This window comes from Scomber japonicus, chromosome 6, assembly GCF_027409825.1.
Source record: "Scomber japonicus isolate fScoJap1 chromosome 6, fScoJap1.pri, whole genome shotgun sequence".
Lineage (NCBI taxonomy): Eukaryota > Metazoa > Chordata > Actinopteri > Scombriformes > Scombridae > Scomber > Scomber japonicus.
Genome location: NC_070583.1, coordinates 7,512,925 through 7,531,300, shown reverse-complemented (window position 1 = coordinate 7,531,300; position 18,376 = coordinate 7,512,925).

Below are 18,376 nucleotides of genomic sequence, written 5' to 3'. Positions count from 1 at the left end.
CCTGATACAGAAACCCACCCCCGCTCTACACAAACAGCCGACACACCATGCAACCCCTTTATTTGATGATTTACAGGCATCCCGTTAGTCAATCTTTTGTAGACATGTTGTTGAATGTAGTATGTAAAGCTGACTGCAATTCAAATCCAACAGGTGACACTTTTCAGTTTTGGAAATGATAATGAGCATGTATTTACATCTATCTGGCAGTTTTTAAAGAATTGAACATTATATTATTTACATGGGTAGAAGTATTTAAAAGCTATTTAATTATAGTGCAGTGTTATATCTTACTGTAAGACTTTCTGTAATGTGATCTAAGATATTTCACCATTCCAATAGCAACAGTGCCGTGATGTAAGGGTTTGCAGTCACTTTTTTCCTTTAATTATGTGGAGTATTACACTACGAAGATTTCAGCAACATTGCCCTTTACCCAGTGTAGGACGTTTGTGCAAACAGCTCAAGTAAGCATTCCAGTAAGTAAAACTCTGTTGGCTTATAATGTTGTCAAACATTGCTGATTGACTTTGATTGAATTATTTTGTTAGCTGTCTGAAACAGTGCAACAGTAAATACACTACACATCAAAAGATAAAAAGCATTGTGTTCTACCACATTTTATGTTTATTTTATTGAAATCATTTTCAGTATCATTTAATAATGTCATTATGTTTATCAACCAGTATGAGTGCTTGCAGTGAAACAACATTCAATGACCTGCTGACTTTATTGTCACTTTTGGGCCAAAACTTTATGGGCCTTCTCTCTTTGATGCAACAATATCACTATGATAATTGTCCTTGTATGGCAGCCTGGGTGAACTCCCCTTCAGCGCCCCCTTATGTATGTATGTATATATGTATGTGTGTGTGTGTGTGTGTGTGTGTGTGTGTGTGTGTGTGTGTCTGTGTGTGTGTCTGTCTGTCTGTCTGTCTCCTTCTCCTAAAAGGATTTTCAATTTTGAGAGGTCATTAAACTCTTTGAAATCTGAAAATATTGTAAATGTTACTTTGCATGAAACAGAAGTATTTTGGTGTGAAAACCATCATTTTTCTCCAGTTTATGAATGATGTTCTCAGAAAAAAACAAAAATACATGACATTTGGTTAATAAACAGGAAAATTAGACGCCTCCCCCCATCTCTCCTTCACATGTGAGGGAGGAGAAATAAGGACAAAAACAATTAGAAGACTCTTTTACATCGGTTTCTATAGTCGTCTGTTTATACAATTAAATTGTAATTTGAAAAGCAAGACAGATGTGTAACTGAAAATAAAAGTCATTGAGGTGTCTTCTTGGGTTTCATCAGTGCTGTGATAAAGTCAAGGAAGGGTTGCCACATCTAAACCTACTTACTTTCCCTAACAATTCAATTCAAAGGGCTTTATTTGCATGAAGGTTTCAAGAACAATGTTACCAAAGCATCAAAGTATAAGTTGTCCAAATATTTGGACAGTACACAGTAACATGAACATTAACACAAGTATATGCTATGCATGCATTTGTGTGTGTGTGTATGTGTGTACACATGTTTTTGTGATCTTGGGAATAGTCCTTATGGGGACCAAAGCTTGGTGTAAATTGTATTTGTTAAGCTAAGGGTTAAGCATTAACGTGTGTGTATATGTGTGTGTATGTATGTTATAATTGCATTTTAGGGTCTTTTATTTAGTTTTTAATTTTTATTGTTGTATACATTTGTTTTTTTGTTTTTTTTCTATATCACTATTTTTTGAGCTTCTGTAGCAATGAATTTTCCCCACTATGGGATCAATAAATGTATTCTTATCCTTATTGCTAAAGTTAGTTAGGTTAGAAGGGATGGTTCTTAAATTGCCACTATTGTTGGTCTAGTGCACTGGCAACAGATGTGTACATAATACTGTCAGTATTGTCAATAAAATAATTTTCTAGTGTATGTATATCAGCTATAAAATCTGCCCTGTATTTACTGTCAAACAAAAAAAAAGATCAACAGCGCCCCTGCAGTCTGGGATCAACCCTTGCCCCTGTGGGCTGGAGGTCTAGGTAATTGCCAAGAATGATGCCTATATACAGGAAATAAATATCCACCCATTAATAATATTAAAAGATATGCTGAAATGTATCAATCCTCACACACAAAACATAAAAAGAATCATAATTACAAATAAGAAGTGCTAAGGCATCTTCAGATTCACATGCTTAAAGAAGATCTATAAAAGTTCATATGTCTCCCCATACACGTGCACACCAAGGGAGAGTCACTCACAAATGACAAGTGCCGAGGTTACTCCCAGATGCAGTTGGTTGCTGGCCTGAATTTGATAAGTGCTATTAGTTGGACAAAAGACATGATAACTATAATTACAAAGTAGAATAATACCGTAATTATTCCCAACAGGTATCAAGTATCACATTGTTCATATCCTACATATGTATGTTGCATTAAGACCTACTTTGGTTTTTATCATTTCTATCCATATTCTTTCCTGTCTCTCTCATTGGCATCCTGTGCTAGTGGCACTCAGCTGCAGGCCCAGTTGGTCTTGGTGGAATGATAATACTATTCAGCTTCCAGCAATGTAGCACAGACTATTCTATTTTACTTTCTTTTTGTGTTAAACAATATATCAGTAGACAAGCAGTTCTCAAAATATACAATATTTTCTGCAGTGGTGGTTAAGATGACTCTTACTGGTCAGTCATAGTCTCATCCTGACAAAATAAAAATTATTTGTTTACAGCCAGCAAAACCCTACAAAGGCACTGATACAGGTATTAACCCCTCCATCAGTGAGCAAGTAACGCACGTCACAACAAAATTCAATATTCCCCACAGTGTTGTATACAAATTCCAACAAACCGTGTCCTGTTCAACCCAACCTCAGAGTGAATTGCTCAATCTTTTGTCTTTGTGTCAGTCTGTGTCACTATTTACAACATATTCATGTTCTCTGCTCAGTTGAGATTTTCATGGTTTTCACAATCAATCTGCAGATTGGAACTTCCCAAATGTAGACAGAATGAATTACAGAGTCCTCCTGTGCTCCAGTCCGAACTAGGTGGCAGACTCCTGAGAATGGAAAGCCTGGCAATGGATGGATGGTTGGTGGGTGTGTCTGTGATGTAGGGCTTGTGTGCTTAAAGATACTGCTCACTACAAGATCCCTGCTCTAAAAAAAAATAAAGTACTCAAGGTTACAGGCCAGAAAAGATTGAGAGACTCTGCTATAACGATTTGAGAATAAAGCGACAAATGAACACAGGAAAGTAAGTGTCACATGTTCTCAGCAGAGGGCAGCATTCAATCACTTCAATAGTTCGATAACCTTCACTTGACTGACAGTGTGAACCTGCCTTCACACTGCAAGACCTACACAAAAGTTTGAGTTGGGGAGATCCTCAACATGCTTTTACCTACTCTGTATGTCAGCTCTCCAGTGAGGCTATGACTGTCAGTTGTATGTTTGGCCTCTGCCTTTCACAATGTTGATGATGAGAAACATTGGAGAACCATACATGTCACTATAGCATGTCTCATGAATTTAGAAGTTCCTTTTGTTCTTTCTCTCTTACTTTCGTGGGCCTGGGCTTCAGAAATTGTGACGTAACGGTAAGGGCGTTAACATCTCGTAATGCAACCAGGAAATATTCCGAAGGCTAGACTGTCCCATTTAACAACGGTTGATGCATCCTATCTATGGTCCCTCAGAAAGAGTCGCCTAGAGAGAACGGCAAGGGGACGCCATAGGGGCAGAAAATTAATTTAATGTACTCATTAAACAGCGGTTTAAATTTCTTGCTTTTGGAAAGGAATTACCATCCAAAGCCTCTGCAATGCCAAAACAATCCTCTCTGTTTACATGAAATGGTTCAGTTCTATCTCCAAACCAGGTGCAGCTACAGCTAAACTTAGTCCACAGTGAAACAGCATCATGTTATTTTTGCTCTCCTAACATTAGTTACTGCTAAATCTTCACAGAAGATTCAGTGTTTGCATTTCACTCACTGACATTTAATCAATGCAGGTAATCTTATAGCAGCTATTCATACTAACTCAGTTGTCCCTGCTCCTGGCACCAGTACCAACAGATGCAGCTTGAGTCTCAGCAGCCCTCCTATCCCTCCAAAATAATCAACCAGCTCCACTGCCAACTGAAGAAGGAGATGAGCAGAATTGTGATCAATGACATGTCACTTTTAAAAAAGTGCTGTTGATTTTATAGTTTTGTTTGTTATATCATTCTATAGAATATAACATTCATTTATTCTAATGAAGGGGTTAATTTATATTCAATTTATATTTATTTTACCATTAAGATTACATTTAGACTGTTCTGGAGATGTGGTTACAGCAACTGCGCGCATGTTTGGCATGGTCTGTGCCTGGTGGTCAGTGTTGGGAGGGTTACTTTTAAAATGTATTCCCACAGATTACTGATTACATGATGTCCTAAAATGTAATCTGTAATGTAAAATAATGTATTCTAAATACTTTTGGATTACTTTTAGCTTACTTCAAAATCGTCTAGTTGAACGTGTTTATCTGGGACACTGATTTTAGTTAACACTTAACGCTTTAGAGAATGATCTTATTCCTGTCTTCAGAGAAAAAGTTATGCAAATACACAAAACACAAATGCAGTACGCTTTGTCCTGCAACTGATACTATCTAAAGAAAAATGGCATCCAAGAGTCAACATTCTTCAATTTATTTTACCTTTATTAATTTCCACAGCTCAGAAATTAGGGAAATTAAAATTAAATTTTTCATTCTTAAATATTGGTGGATTAAGAAAAAATTGGCCTCCAGCAGGAAGTTCACGCCCTCTAGAAAGTAGTTGCAGTTGGCTTTATCTGTCACAATAGCACAGTTCAACCACTAGATGGAGACAAAAACTGTGAGGAAACTGGCTTGAATCGACTCAAAATGATCCAGAGACATTGGAGTAGCTGTTACTAGGAATATTATGCAACCAGACACAATTTTTAACCATAGAAATAGCAAAGGTATGATATAATTTGTGGTTGTATATTTACATTGGGAAGTTTGTTTGGATTTTTCTTTGACGGTTTATTCCGGGATATATCATATATGACTATATTCGTGCTTGTTTAACTGCCCTGAGATGTTTTTAAGTTATGGGGGGGGCGCTGTTGCCCCCGCTGGCGTGGGCTGTCGGGCTTGACAGGTTAATAGTTGCTGGTCAGTCCCCACTCCCCACCCAATGGTTATAACTTACGTCACCAGACCGGCTAGCTAACGCTAATTAGCCAACTTAACTCAAGATGCTTCTCCAAATTAGAGTCCATGCTGAAAGCAGCTTCTTGATGGTAAACAAAGCTTGCACTACTTTGATGTTGTGACCTTCTTTACCAGGTGTGTAGGTAAAATGTTCTCTGTATTTCTACGCCAAAAAGGCTTTTTTTTTTTGGTGTTGTGTGGAAAGTGCTCTGGCATTGATTTGCAGCGTATTTGCGCGCAGTGCAACCTGCCTGGTGCAGTATAGTAATCAGTAATCTTTTTAAAGAAAGTAACTGTATTCTGACCCATTTAAACTGTAACTATAAGGGAACACAGTTAAGTCTACTAATCAATGATGCAGTCTAGAATGTTATTTCATCAATGCTCAAAATGTCAGCCGGGCTAAATTTGGGTATGAAATAGAGCATGCTAAAAAAGTTATTTCCAGAACAGCGTCAGTAAAGAATGAATATTACACTTATTTTGACTCTTGATAGTACTTGTGGATATAAGTCTGTCATTTTCTGAAACACTGAGGCTGTAGCATGCAGTGCACCAGACCTACATGATGAAATCATTGAGTAATACAACCCCAAAATATCGCTTGAACGCATTATTCAATTACAACTGAATTCAACAACGTTTCTTGCTGGGTCTCTTTCAGAAAATGTATATTTGTATTTGTAGGGTATTGTGTTTTGAACCTAGCTAAACCCAATTTTCTATGTTGGTCTATTTGATTTAATTCTATACAGGAAAGTTGTAATTCACTGATCACTGTCCTTTTAAGCAGATGAAAGTATAACTCTGCAGTTCAGTCTGTCTCATTAGGTTTATTAATATGCATAGATCAATACATCAAGTAACCAAATAGACATTTAGATATATATTTTGCTCAAGATCCATGCTGGGAGACTGTGGATCCTCCTCAGCTCTAGTTTATGGCAGTGGTAGGACACCATGATAAACAAACAGGAGGATCTCAGTTCCCTGTAACAAAAAAAAAAAAAAAAAAAAATCCAAAGCAATTATTGGACAGCAGTGAATCTTTGCAACCTAATAGTGCTCTCAGTGTTCTTTTCGGGCTTTTAAACTAATTTGTGATTGATCGCTCATTATTGGTGACGGGGCCCCTAGAGACAGCTGAGCCCCTCCTTCCTTTTTCACAGCTTGAAATCGGCTATAACTTTCAAACAGTCGACTCTGCTCCTTGATCTGGCAGCTCAATAGTCTTCAAGACGTTTGAATAATCATTGTGGTCTTTTTCCCAATAAAGAAGGTGGAGCCACCCAATAATAAAGCATTGGAAACCCAATATTACCGTTTGGATGGTGCAATATTCTGAGGCGCAGGTAAATAATAATAATAATATTCCATACGCCTAAGCTGTTGAACTTTATTCCTCAAGCCCCTTGAGTCAAAAACATCAGATTGATAACCCTCTCCGTGTAATGACAGAAGTCTCTCTTAATAGCACACCAATTGATGTTGGCTAATCGGATGTGAATCACTCTTCGGCCTCACCAACAAAAGCATTGACAATGAGCATCATCGATAACAATGTATTTATTCTTTTTCAAGGTTGGATCAATCGTGGTCTAGGTTTTGTCTTGGAAATCCATTCCCTCAATTTGCTCTCTGCTGCAGGATCCAGACTATAAAAGTAGAGCTGGTGTGGTGCTGCTGATCAGAGCTGCTGCCGGTTCAAGAAGAGGCGCTATGAAGGCTTTTCAGTCACCCATGACAGCTTAAATGGAAAACTCAGATTGAGCAGGTAGGTCATGAAATAACTTCATTTAGGCTGTTAGAGCTGATGAGGTATTTTTGATGAGAAGATTATAGAACAATTTACAGGGCCATGATAAGAAGCTGTAAGGCAGTAGATAGAAAGTAATTTAGATTAGGCAGAAGCTTGAAGAAGTGCAAGAGACCAGTTTATGAATATAACAAACAACAGTCTCCTTGATAATAGTCTGTCAGTTATAATTATTGAAGCTTTTGGGGCTACAGAGGCTTGTCTGGAATATCTTTTTAATAATTCAACTTTTGCAAAACAATATAGTGTTTATTATATGGGGAATATAATGCATTGAGTTTTAATTTCTAGATTTAGGATAATACACAGAAAGTGATCGTTTTCTTTTAAAAGTGGGAGATCTATAGAAAAGTCTACAAGCCTATTTCACAGCAGGCACTTTAATTAGTTATAGCACTAAAAATCACAGGTGCAACTAATAAAATTAATGATGATGGTGCTTCACTCAAGTGGGCTGGTCCCTGGGACATTAGGAATCATGTTGCTGATTTAAATCTTTTTGTTCAGTTCAAAGACTGGTGGTCACTGACTATGTAGTTTAATTGTTTTATGGGCTTTAGTAAGGGAATACATCAATAGTTTACAACTGTCTTCAGTAACCTCCTGTTTGCAACACAGTTTGCGCATTATGATGATTGTGGCTTTTGTAGTCTTTCAATAAGCTTTTAACCATGAAGTAGCATATTTTATATCAGGGCTGAGCTGACAGCAGTACTCTCAGTCACCACTGAGAGGAGCTCCACTTATAAATGCTACAAGTTCCATAACAATGATGATTCACTTCAGTTTGAAGACTTGGTGTTCAATATGTGTGCGTACATGTACCAAACACCTCTAATACTGCTACTGTTGCTATAATACTTAAAAATCTCTTTCCCTACTACATACCACATACTAAATTTATACAACATGTACTTCTATTTTTCATAGTATACTGTTTTCACAGGTAATGTATACAAAAAAGTCAATATCAAGCCTCTTCTCAATTAAAAGAAAATTAATGCAATACAGCAGTCAGAGTGGGATTGAGACACTTCATAAAAAGAAAACAAAATGTTTTATGCTTTTTTGTTATTGTTTTTCAAGTGATCTTCATCAAACCATCCACAATATTTAAATTATTTTCAGCTGTAAGTAGCTCCATAATTGGGTGGCTTCTTGAGAGACTAACATACAGCAACAGCAACACACTAAATTCAAATGTTTAGTATTCATACTCATTTTCCTCATTTTCCAAAACTTGCTCAGAATATGGAACTATGTAATATAAAGTTGGGACACAGCTAAAATGTCTGTGGTCAAAAAGGTCAGTTGCTGCCACACTCACACTCAAGGAAAGTTATTCTGCTGTTAGACTCACTGCAGTATGTGGTAGGTCCAAATGAGGGCGCTAGTGCTCCATGTTTGCGGATGTACCCTACATTTTAAACAGTCACTGCAAAGCACAAGAGGGAAGTCTTGAACACTGTGTATCACCATATTATCTGAATAGTTCTCAAAGTCTTCAGTGTTAGCCTCGCTTAATAGTGCACAACATGCTTTATCTCAGTTTGACCCTTGAAGTTGCTGCTCTCATTCACTGTAGTCCCGCCTGTGCTGATAAGCCCATATCACATGTCTTTGTGTTGTGTGCTGTTATAACACGCAGTTGTGGTAAAGAAAAAAAAAACACAAGTTGTTTGGGCATTTGTTGCTAATGATGCTTTGAGCTTTTTGTCAATATGAAAGCTTATAACCACGTCCATCAACGCCTGGTGAGCAATGATCAATACTTTTGCAAAATCAATTAATCGTTCTATCAATGGATGAAAGTGTTTCCGAGCACATTTAAATATCAGATCCGCTCACAATTAGTTAAACCTGGACAATGTAATTACTCTTTGTCCTTCCTTGGTTTTAGTTTTTTTTTAGGCCAGCCTGTTTGCTTTAATTTGTTTATTTCAAGGAACTGCTGCATTTAATACGATATCTTTTTAGAGTTGTAAGAGTTTGCTGGTTCAGGTTTAAATGGATATCCTACTTAACCAAAATGGATCCTTTATGTTTTATTAAAATGTGCCTGTTCTGACTTAAAGAACCTCTTGGGAACTATAAAAAATGTTGAAATATAAGGTGACAATTGATTCTGGGCTAATAGCACTGTGGTGGTAACAGTTAAATATTTTCATTGATTTTAATTGCTTTATACAATATTTTAATAGCCATTAAAAATTAGATCATAATACATGAGTCATAATAGTGAGCTGATGTCAATATTGTATATAGAATGTATTTCTTATTTCATACAAGTAACATTCAATCAATACGAGGCAGGGTCATACTTGAATATAGGCACCACACTGCTTAGCAAGTTCAACATGTCTGTGTGTTCTTTAGCTACTCGTATTGGTTTATTGACTAAGGGAACGAGAAAACAAACAACTGACTTGCCACCATTATTGCTTTCCACACCTCCTCACTATGCAATTAGTGTTAGCTCACTGCAGTTCACCAATATACCTCACACATCTGTGTTTGCATAGGAGTAGGTTTATGGACACTGTTCCTCCATTCTCCTCTAAACAGTTTGTCACTCCCTGCCCTTTTTTTTTAGATGGCAGGGGCAGCGGGCTGGTGGTTGTCATGGGGGTTAAAGTTGATGAACGGTGCGTTGTGTTTGTCTGACCCACTTCATTTCATCCTAGACAGGCAGCAGGGGCTGCAGGTTGTGGCCAAGGGGGCAGCATTGCTGGAGTTAATGACAGGGCTTTGTTCAGCTCTGGGGCTCTTGTCAAGATAGGCCTGGGCCAGACAATAGCTGGGGTCACAGGTCCTCAGAGACCCAGGGTGAGAGGGCTAATGAGTCAGTATTGAGCTAAGAGGAGCAGACCAGTGTGGTCTGCAGCCCCCGGCTCAGATGGTTCTGACACAAGCCAAGGAAAACTCGTCTGTTTTGTTCCTGACAGGAGGCTGCAGAGCATCCATGTTTTGGTCTTATCAGCAACCATTTGACACATCCAGTGGCTGACTTTTCAGGGGCAATTATTTGAGCTCAGTGGAGAGTTGTTTAGTCACTCATACAGCTGACTGCTTGTTCAACATGGTCTAAAAGCTGGAACTACATGCCATCTCAAGCCTGACATATTCTGATCAGAAAAGTACCTGTGGAAAACCCATCAAAATCCATTCATTTAAAAACAAAAGTGGACTCAATTTGAAAGAGACCCAAGGATAGACAGTAAAAGAGAACCGTAAAAGAGAAAAGGCACTGGCAGTAGGGTTATGTACCAGTGGTCAAGCACATTTACAGTCAAAGACAGCAGCAATGCAACTTTCTCCTGTATGAATGTGATGCACCATGTGATACTAGGATAATAAACATACAGAAACCCAGGTCAGATTAGACTGAATATAGTTTGGACCCTGTTTGACTGGGGTCCTGGGTCCAATCTTGAATACTTAGAACCGAGTGGACCTATGAAGACTTGTAGCTGAAACATGACTCTCTGTCTCTTTGGTGTGGATGTTTTCTTATATTCTTAAACTTTATGGATTTTGGTTGTAACATTAATGTGTCGAATTTGAACCCAACTTCTAATAGGAAGGTGGATTGGTTTAATGAGCCAACATCACTGATAGTATTTTGGATTTGTTCATGTCAGGTCCTCTGCCTGTGTGACCTACAGCTACCATTGTGGATCCACAGAGACATTCACATGCATTTCTGCAGAAGTATAAAATCCCCAGTATCTTTTTTAGTGTCTTGAAAGACACTATCTGACCGCAGAATCTCTCTCAAGCTAGCTAGCTTTTTTTCATTCACACAACTACTGCTTTCACCTTTTCCTGTTCACAACCTAGCGTAACATCATGAACTTCTTCAAGAAGAGACTGTCCGAAAGGGTGCCCCCTCATCCCCATGTCTACAATTCATCATGTCGAGACTTTAAAGACATACAAAAGACAGATTTGTGGAGATAGTGTAGAGGCAGTGGGATGCAGCTAGGAGGAGGCTGCTGATGTGGTTGGGAGCAGGTATAAACACCATCTTTAGATTTGGTTGGACGACTTGTCTTACGAAGCATGTTCGACCCCTCCTGCTTTAACAATTCTCCGACAGTTAAATCAATACTGACAATATTTCGGTGCATGAAGCTTCCACTGTGACTCCCTCAAGCCTGACTGGCCCATCTCTGCCTTTGTTCGACTTTGTAGCTTTTAATTTTGATCTCTTTACACTTTCCTCCCCCCACCTTCACCCACCAATCCATCAACCAATGCGACCCTGGCTTATCCAGCCGTGGCATTGACCTCTCATCTTCATATTGACCCGCTGTTTCCCATAACCTCTGACCTCTCAGGGTCAAGCCTGCAGCCGTCTGGACCTCCTCCTCCTCCACCTGGCCCCTATCTCCACCCCTCAGATGGCCCAGATGGATTAGCCTCTGCTCAGGACGTCTGCCGGATTACCATGTTGTCTCAACAGAGGGGTTTGCAGGAAGCTCCAGGTCTGAGCAGCAGCTAGCTCATATGTAGTACGTTCAATATTTTTCCATCAGCTGCCTTCATGTTATTCATTTCTTAATGAATCATGACTTGCCTCTCTCGATGGCATTTCCAATGTGTTTCTTTCCCTCCCCAACTAGCACAATACAGATGCCAAGGGAACTTTCTCTGCCCGTCTCTCGTTCGCTCTCTGTCTGTCGCTCTCTGAACTCGCTGTCCTCATTCCACAGCCTGGTTTTGATACATAGTGTCCTGATAGTTTGCTGGGGAGAATCTGGGTCAGTGTGGGGAGCCTGAGATAGCACAGACACAAGGCTGACTAGAAATACGTCACATGCTGCTGTACAAAGACTAGAGAAAACAATACTGATCTGCTGCTTTTCTAACAGCAAATCCCATACACCTACCATACCTATGGGATACATACCTGCTCCAATTGAAGCGGTATCAGTATATGTACTGGTGGGATCGGTTAGAAGGCACAGTAGAGACCAGTTCAGACAGACTTTAAATAGGATGCCACATAGGTCCTGATAATGTTTATCAGGCTCAAGCAGAAGTGATGCAGGAAATTGTTCACATGAGCACATTTCATTATCAAAATTGACTGTTTGATTGCTTCGCCATTTTGAGTGGCATGTCTATTAGTTTTGGATTTAATATTACATCACTGAAAGTCTAGACAGCCATCAAATGTGCACATGATTGAATTCGATGGATTGGAAATGTGCTGCGAACTGACACTATTAGTGTTTTTGCAGCTAGTCCCAAAAGTATGTCTTATATGTTGGAGATGATTGGTTTTATTTGATTTCTTGCTTTTCTGATTCTTTTTTCAGCCTGTTGTGTTTTTTTAAAAGTGTAAGATTGTGTTTTTTGTCGTTGCAAAGCGGGGGGCGGGGGAGGGGGGCAGGGAAGGGTGGGGGGGGGCTCCCTCCTTGGAGCCAAGTGCGCTTTGGTCCCAGCAGCATTCCTGATTCCTGCTGAACTGAGAGCTATAGAGAGAAAGGGAGGGAGAGAAGGAGCTGTGAGGGAGGGGGAGGAGGAGGTGGGTGGTGGTGGGGGGGTGGCAAGAACTAGAGAGGAAGTGAGTGTTCATTACAAAGTGTGCCTCTCGGTTGTGGGCATGCCCAGTAGAGTTCGCCTTGCAGCCAGAAATCCAGCCTCTAAATTTGAACAGGAGGGAGACGAGGTGACTGAGCAGACTTTTGTTGCTGCTGCTCTCTCTCTTCCTCTCTCTCTCTCTCTCTCTCTCTCTCTCTCTGGCTCTCTCTCATTCGCTCTCTCTCTCTCTCTCTCTCTCTCTCTCTCTCTCGCAATGTTATTTTCCCTTCCTCTCCCAGTAGTGAGTGTGTGGAGAGTGTGCTATGGAAGAGAGCAAGAGGAGGTGCAGATTTCAGCTAGTGCAAAATACAGCAAGGGGGAAGTAAAGAAAAGAAGAAGAAGATGAAGAGGAAGAGGAGGAGGAGGAGGAGGAGGGGAAGAAAAAAAAGAGGCAAGAGAGAAAGACTTCACCCCCAGCTCCCTCTTCCTCTCCCTCATTCCCTCCTCTGCCAGCGACTTTTACCTCAGAAATAGCGGAGGGACCAACTTCAAAAGGCAGTCAGGAGGGAGCTGGAGTGTGAAATCTGAGAAGAGAAGCAACATGAGAGGCTGACCGGCGCTGTGTTTGCTATGCTGTCCAGGTCAGTGCCCAGGAAGACCAAACAACTGCTCACTCATTTCCATTACCTGCTTCCAAACTCTTGTTGACTAAGTGTACATAGTGCAAATGATGCTTTTTACATCTGCTTGTTCTCTGACTTTAAAAAAAAAGTGGTTGTACTAGGGAAGAATTGTGTAAAAAAAAAAAAAAAAAAAGACTGACTGACTGACAGACCGCACACCGCCTCTCTCTCAGCGCACCATCCGACCGGTGTCACCTCATCCAAAGCGGAGCGAAGTGCCGAAACTCCAGCTGCTCCCCCCTCCAACCCCCCCCCCCCCTGCCAGCGCTTTACATACAGGAGGCGTTTTAGTTGATCAGCTCAGATGTTTCACACTCGTGCACGTGTTGAGGGAGGACAAACCTCAGCGAAATCCAGCCACGTGGTTAGGATAAGAGAGAAATAACGGAGACGCACCGTAGGCTGGGCGCTCACGTGGGGGCGGGAGGGTGGGTGGATTGCGGCGGAGGTACAAAGAATACCTGATTCAATTTCAAGTTTTGAGGTGGGAGTTTGGAATGTGTGTGTGTGTGTGTGGGGGGGGGGGGGGGGGTTGTTAGAGAACTTCTTTCTAGTCCTGTCACAAAAATAGTGTTTTTAAGTTGTCAGTGTTTCAGCAGCGGTTGCTTCGATTTTGTTTTTAGAAATGTCAAATTTGAATTTTAGCAGCGAGGATGTTGATTCATTTGTTTTCAAAGATGCATTTTTTTTCTGTGTAAATTGGCATTGTTCTCACAACAGTTAAATAGGTTTCATTATTCATATTGATTCAGTTTCATGGCATCTTGGCCTGAAACCTAAATCTCCCAAATCCAATGATATTCTTTGATTTAATCAGAGTGGATTAACAGTGATCCAGGGATAACATTAATACAGCAGCAGTCAATTAGAGACCGTAAGCCCACAAAGGTAAATATACTGATGATGTTTATTTTATATTGGACCTGTCAGACAGCTCACCTGTCTGTTGAGGCACTCCTCAGGACCTGTCCCATTAGCTATCCCAGCATGCTTTGCTACTGACAACAAAGTGTCAGCAGTGGCCTCCCAGGAGACTTGTTGTTGACAGGTTTATTATTCGTGGACTGTGGAAGTGGGGCACACCAGGGATACTATGGAACTATAGGGCAGCAAACAGAAAGGGGTTGGTGTTGAAAGCTTGTCATCATCATTATTATTATTATTATTATTATTATTATTATTATTATTTTGTTTTTTAATGTCAGATGCTCCTCCATTTTCAGATTTTTCTCCTGCTGGCTCACTACAACAATGTGAGCAAAATACTAAGCTTGGGCTGCAATTAATAATGTATTTGTTTAAGGTTTTTTTCTTGATTAATTGATTGATTATTTTGCCTTTAAAATGTCAGAAAATAGTGAAAAATACCTATTATAATTTCCCAGTATCAAAGTAATGTCTTCAGATTGCTTATTTTATCCAACCCTCTGTTTAAAAGTCAAATATATATTTAAATCATCACATGTGAGAAACTGAAACCACAGAATCCACCATTCATTTCACCAATACTCTACTTTCAGTTCAACTTCCTTTAATACACTTTAATGCACAATATGACCACCAGCTATTTTTTAAATTTACATTAGTTAACTAAATCATATGTAAATATTTTGACTTCATATCTCTCACAGTTTTTGTTCAACGTGTGGATATGATGAATGTTTTGTCAGTATTACAGTACATTCCTGCCTTTTCCTCCTCCTCCTCCTCCTCTTCCTCCTCCATACTTCTCAGTGATAAGCAATACTTCAATATGTTTACAGTGGTGGTGGCTGTTGTCGTCATCTGTGGCATACCAGACATACTTTAGCTGACCTTCTCTGCTCAATCCTGACGTTTGTAATGGTTACAATGGGTGTTTCCTTCAGTATCACAGCAACACTTTTTTAGTAAATCGTGCTTGCTTTCTATTGACTTGTTCTGGATGGATGATTATACTGTAGAATTGAGCTGTGTTTTAGGAAGTGGATTTTTGGTGGCATAATTCTTTTGTCTGGGAGAAAGGAGTAATATTCTTTATTGACAATTTAATATAATTGCTAAGATGTTTGTGTTCTTCTCTGACAAATGTTTGACCATGTTACAGTATTTTTTCTGTTAGAAACTGTTAGTGCATGTGAGCTGGACTCTTGTATTTCCCTGACAAAATTCATAAGAAAATTACTGGAACTACAGACATACATACATACAATGTTTTTTCTTTTAGAGATTTCAAGTTAAAATTCAAATAATTCACTTTTTTTAAAACTAATGCATCACAACTAGACTTTATCAATAAGTAGTCTTTTTTTTCTTTTCTTAAATCTAAGCAGTTTACCAAATTTAAAGGTGTGCAGATTTATAGTAAAATAGACATTTGAAAAATCTAACATGGCTTTGGACTTCAACTTTTTGACATTTAATGTGTGTTACAAACAGGAGGCAAGACGTTTCAAAGACAAGAGCATGAGGTCTAATGAAAGATGCAACTGATTTGCATTATGGGAAACGTTTTTTTAAATGTGCCTTATATTGGGGGGGAAAAGGATAGCTTGGCCTTTTGCTTTTAGAGTTGTTAGAGTTTGACCATTCACTTTAAATCAGTCTCTCTGAAGTCCTCCAGCTGTATGGGGATGTAATGCTAAATTGCTGGAAAACTCCTTGAAAGTGAAAAACTTCAACTAATCTGGTTTGCCTCTTTTTTTTTTTTTAAATGAAACCATCTGTTCTGTTAATTAGCCGGGCCCCACTATTGTGAGCTCTTTGTGTTTTTTTTCAGTAATTACCTTTTCAACTCAACTCCATTCACTTGCAAGTATCATTAAGGATAGTATCTCTTCTTTTGAGTCTTATATTTCAGAATAAATGCGTGAAAATGGAGTGAATGAATTCTTCCAGTGGAGGTGCTGTCAGAAGCATCAGTCTTGTGGTATCGTTGCATGTCTTAGTCGGAGCCGCTTCTATCCGAACCAACAGGAGTTCACTTATTCAAACGTCAGGGTGACTCCTCTCTTCCTGGGAGTTTGGGTTCCCATGTGTTCCTCCCCGGGTCCCACCCCTGATGGCAATCTGAGGCTCCGTGATCCATCACACAGCAGGCGGCCATGTTTTCTGAAAGGGCCGTGAACTTGTTACCTCCCTCAACCCGCCCGCCTGAATGTCAAAGCCATTTTTCTTTTCTTGTATCCCTTTCTCAAGTCTTCCCCCCTTCCCAGGATCGGGCTGCATTCAGAGCGGCCAGGTTGCCAGTGCAGCTTTTGAATAGAGATATCAAGTGTGGTGCCATGATTTCCCTCTGACCTCCCTTTTCAAACCTCCTTCCTCCGCCTCTGCCTGCCTCCCTGCGAGGTCGTGACGGGTCATCATCATGACTCCAGTCTCTCAGCACAATGACACTACATCCATGGTACATTATCTACAGTGGGGTCAGCTGGCCTGGAGCTCTGTCTATAGACCATTCTTTCCCCCCAGCTCTGTTGTCTCTGGGATCTCTGGATCCAGCCTGTTCAACATGGCACACATTCAAAATGGCAACCTCAAGGGGCTTTTATTCCTCCGGCAGAATTCAATCACTTTTTTCTCTCCTCTTTCTGCCTGTCTGCTGAGTTATTCAGAGTTTAATGAGGGAGGGAAGATAAAGGGAAGCTTATGGTTTGCTGGATGATGGAGAGGCTGCCTTTTTGTTTCTGTTGGAGGAGCCACACAGCGAGCGTTCATGTGAAATGAGGGTTTTTTTTTTCTTCCTCCACTTTTTTTTTTTTTTTTTTTTTTTTTTGAACCAGAGGGGAAGGTGATTGAGATGTCTGAGAAAGAGCCAGGGAGTCTGGAGGAGCAAGGGGTCATTAAAATGTCAGAGAGGCTGCAGCACTTCAAAATATTCCTCTGCATTTTAGATACAGCGGAGGTTGAGAGGGTTTAAGTTAAAAGGAGATTTCTGTGGCAAACATGTGGAGGTCTAATCTGCTCTGAGGTATTAAGATTATCAAACATTAATGCACCGATTTCACCCATAGGCATCAAATAGTTATGCGCCTCTACACCTCCAGCGCCGTGCATCATTTTAAAGACTGCACAGCACAGGATTATCCCCTTACATAACCCAGCGTGGGCGTTTTTTTGGAGATGGCTCCTGACAGTGTGGGAGGGCATCAGACCGGACCGGAGGAAGCGCCGGGCTGACGCTGGATGACGGGGGCCGTTGCGAGGTTCAGCACGGGTCAAAGTCCATACTATGCATCAGCTGTCGGAGAGTGTGTTTGGTTTACCGGCTGCGCGGGCGTCAGCAGCGACGCAAAGGCTCTCCCTGTCTGACATCAGAGGTAGAAGGGTTCGCACGCTTTCCACACACTCTCACTCTCTCTCTCTCTCTCTCTCTCTCTCTCATGCACACACAAAACACAAAACTGTGTGTCACCGAGCTAACCGTCGGTCCCGCTCTCTCAGAGCCGTTTTCCCCCCCGAGCAGTTGTACCAGCCAGCTGTGGTGGACATGCAGTTCCTAGAAAAAAGAAAGACGACATTTTCGCAGAATACTAGGACAGTTCAGTAAATCATTAAAAGGGTTTGGACAGGTTTTTTTTTAGACTTCACACCAGAATCCATCAGTCTTCAAGCTGTTTTTTCGAATGGGGTGAAAAGTTAGTCACATTGACACTTGGCATCTGTAGCAGCAAATTGCCAAAGAGAAAACAAATATGAAGGGATGAGAGGATTCACAGTGATGACATACAGAGCTGGTGCAGGCCTCTCTGGATCAGAACTTAACCTAAACCTGCTCTCCTAGGATTATTTAGTTACTAGTGTGACTATATGTGACTAATATAGGCCTAAACATACTGTACAGCGTCTATATATCTCCTTATCACAACAGTAGAGATCACTTATATAAAAGCTGTGTTAGGCACTGTGGTGCAGTGAAAGGTGACATTGATCAATTAGGTGTAAAATATTGTATTGTATGTTTAATGGACAGCACAGCAGCATTTAAAAAGCATGAAAGAAGCTTATGTTCAGTACAGTTTTGGTTTCATTGTATTTACTGTGCAAAAGAGTAAAGTGCAAAAAATATACCTGATCAGACCTGATAATATTACTTATGAATAAATACATTATAATTATCAAATGTCAAATATGATACAA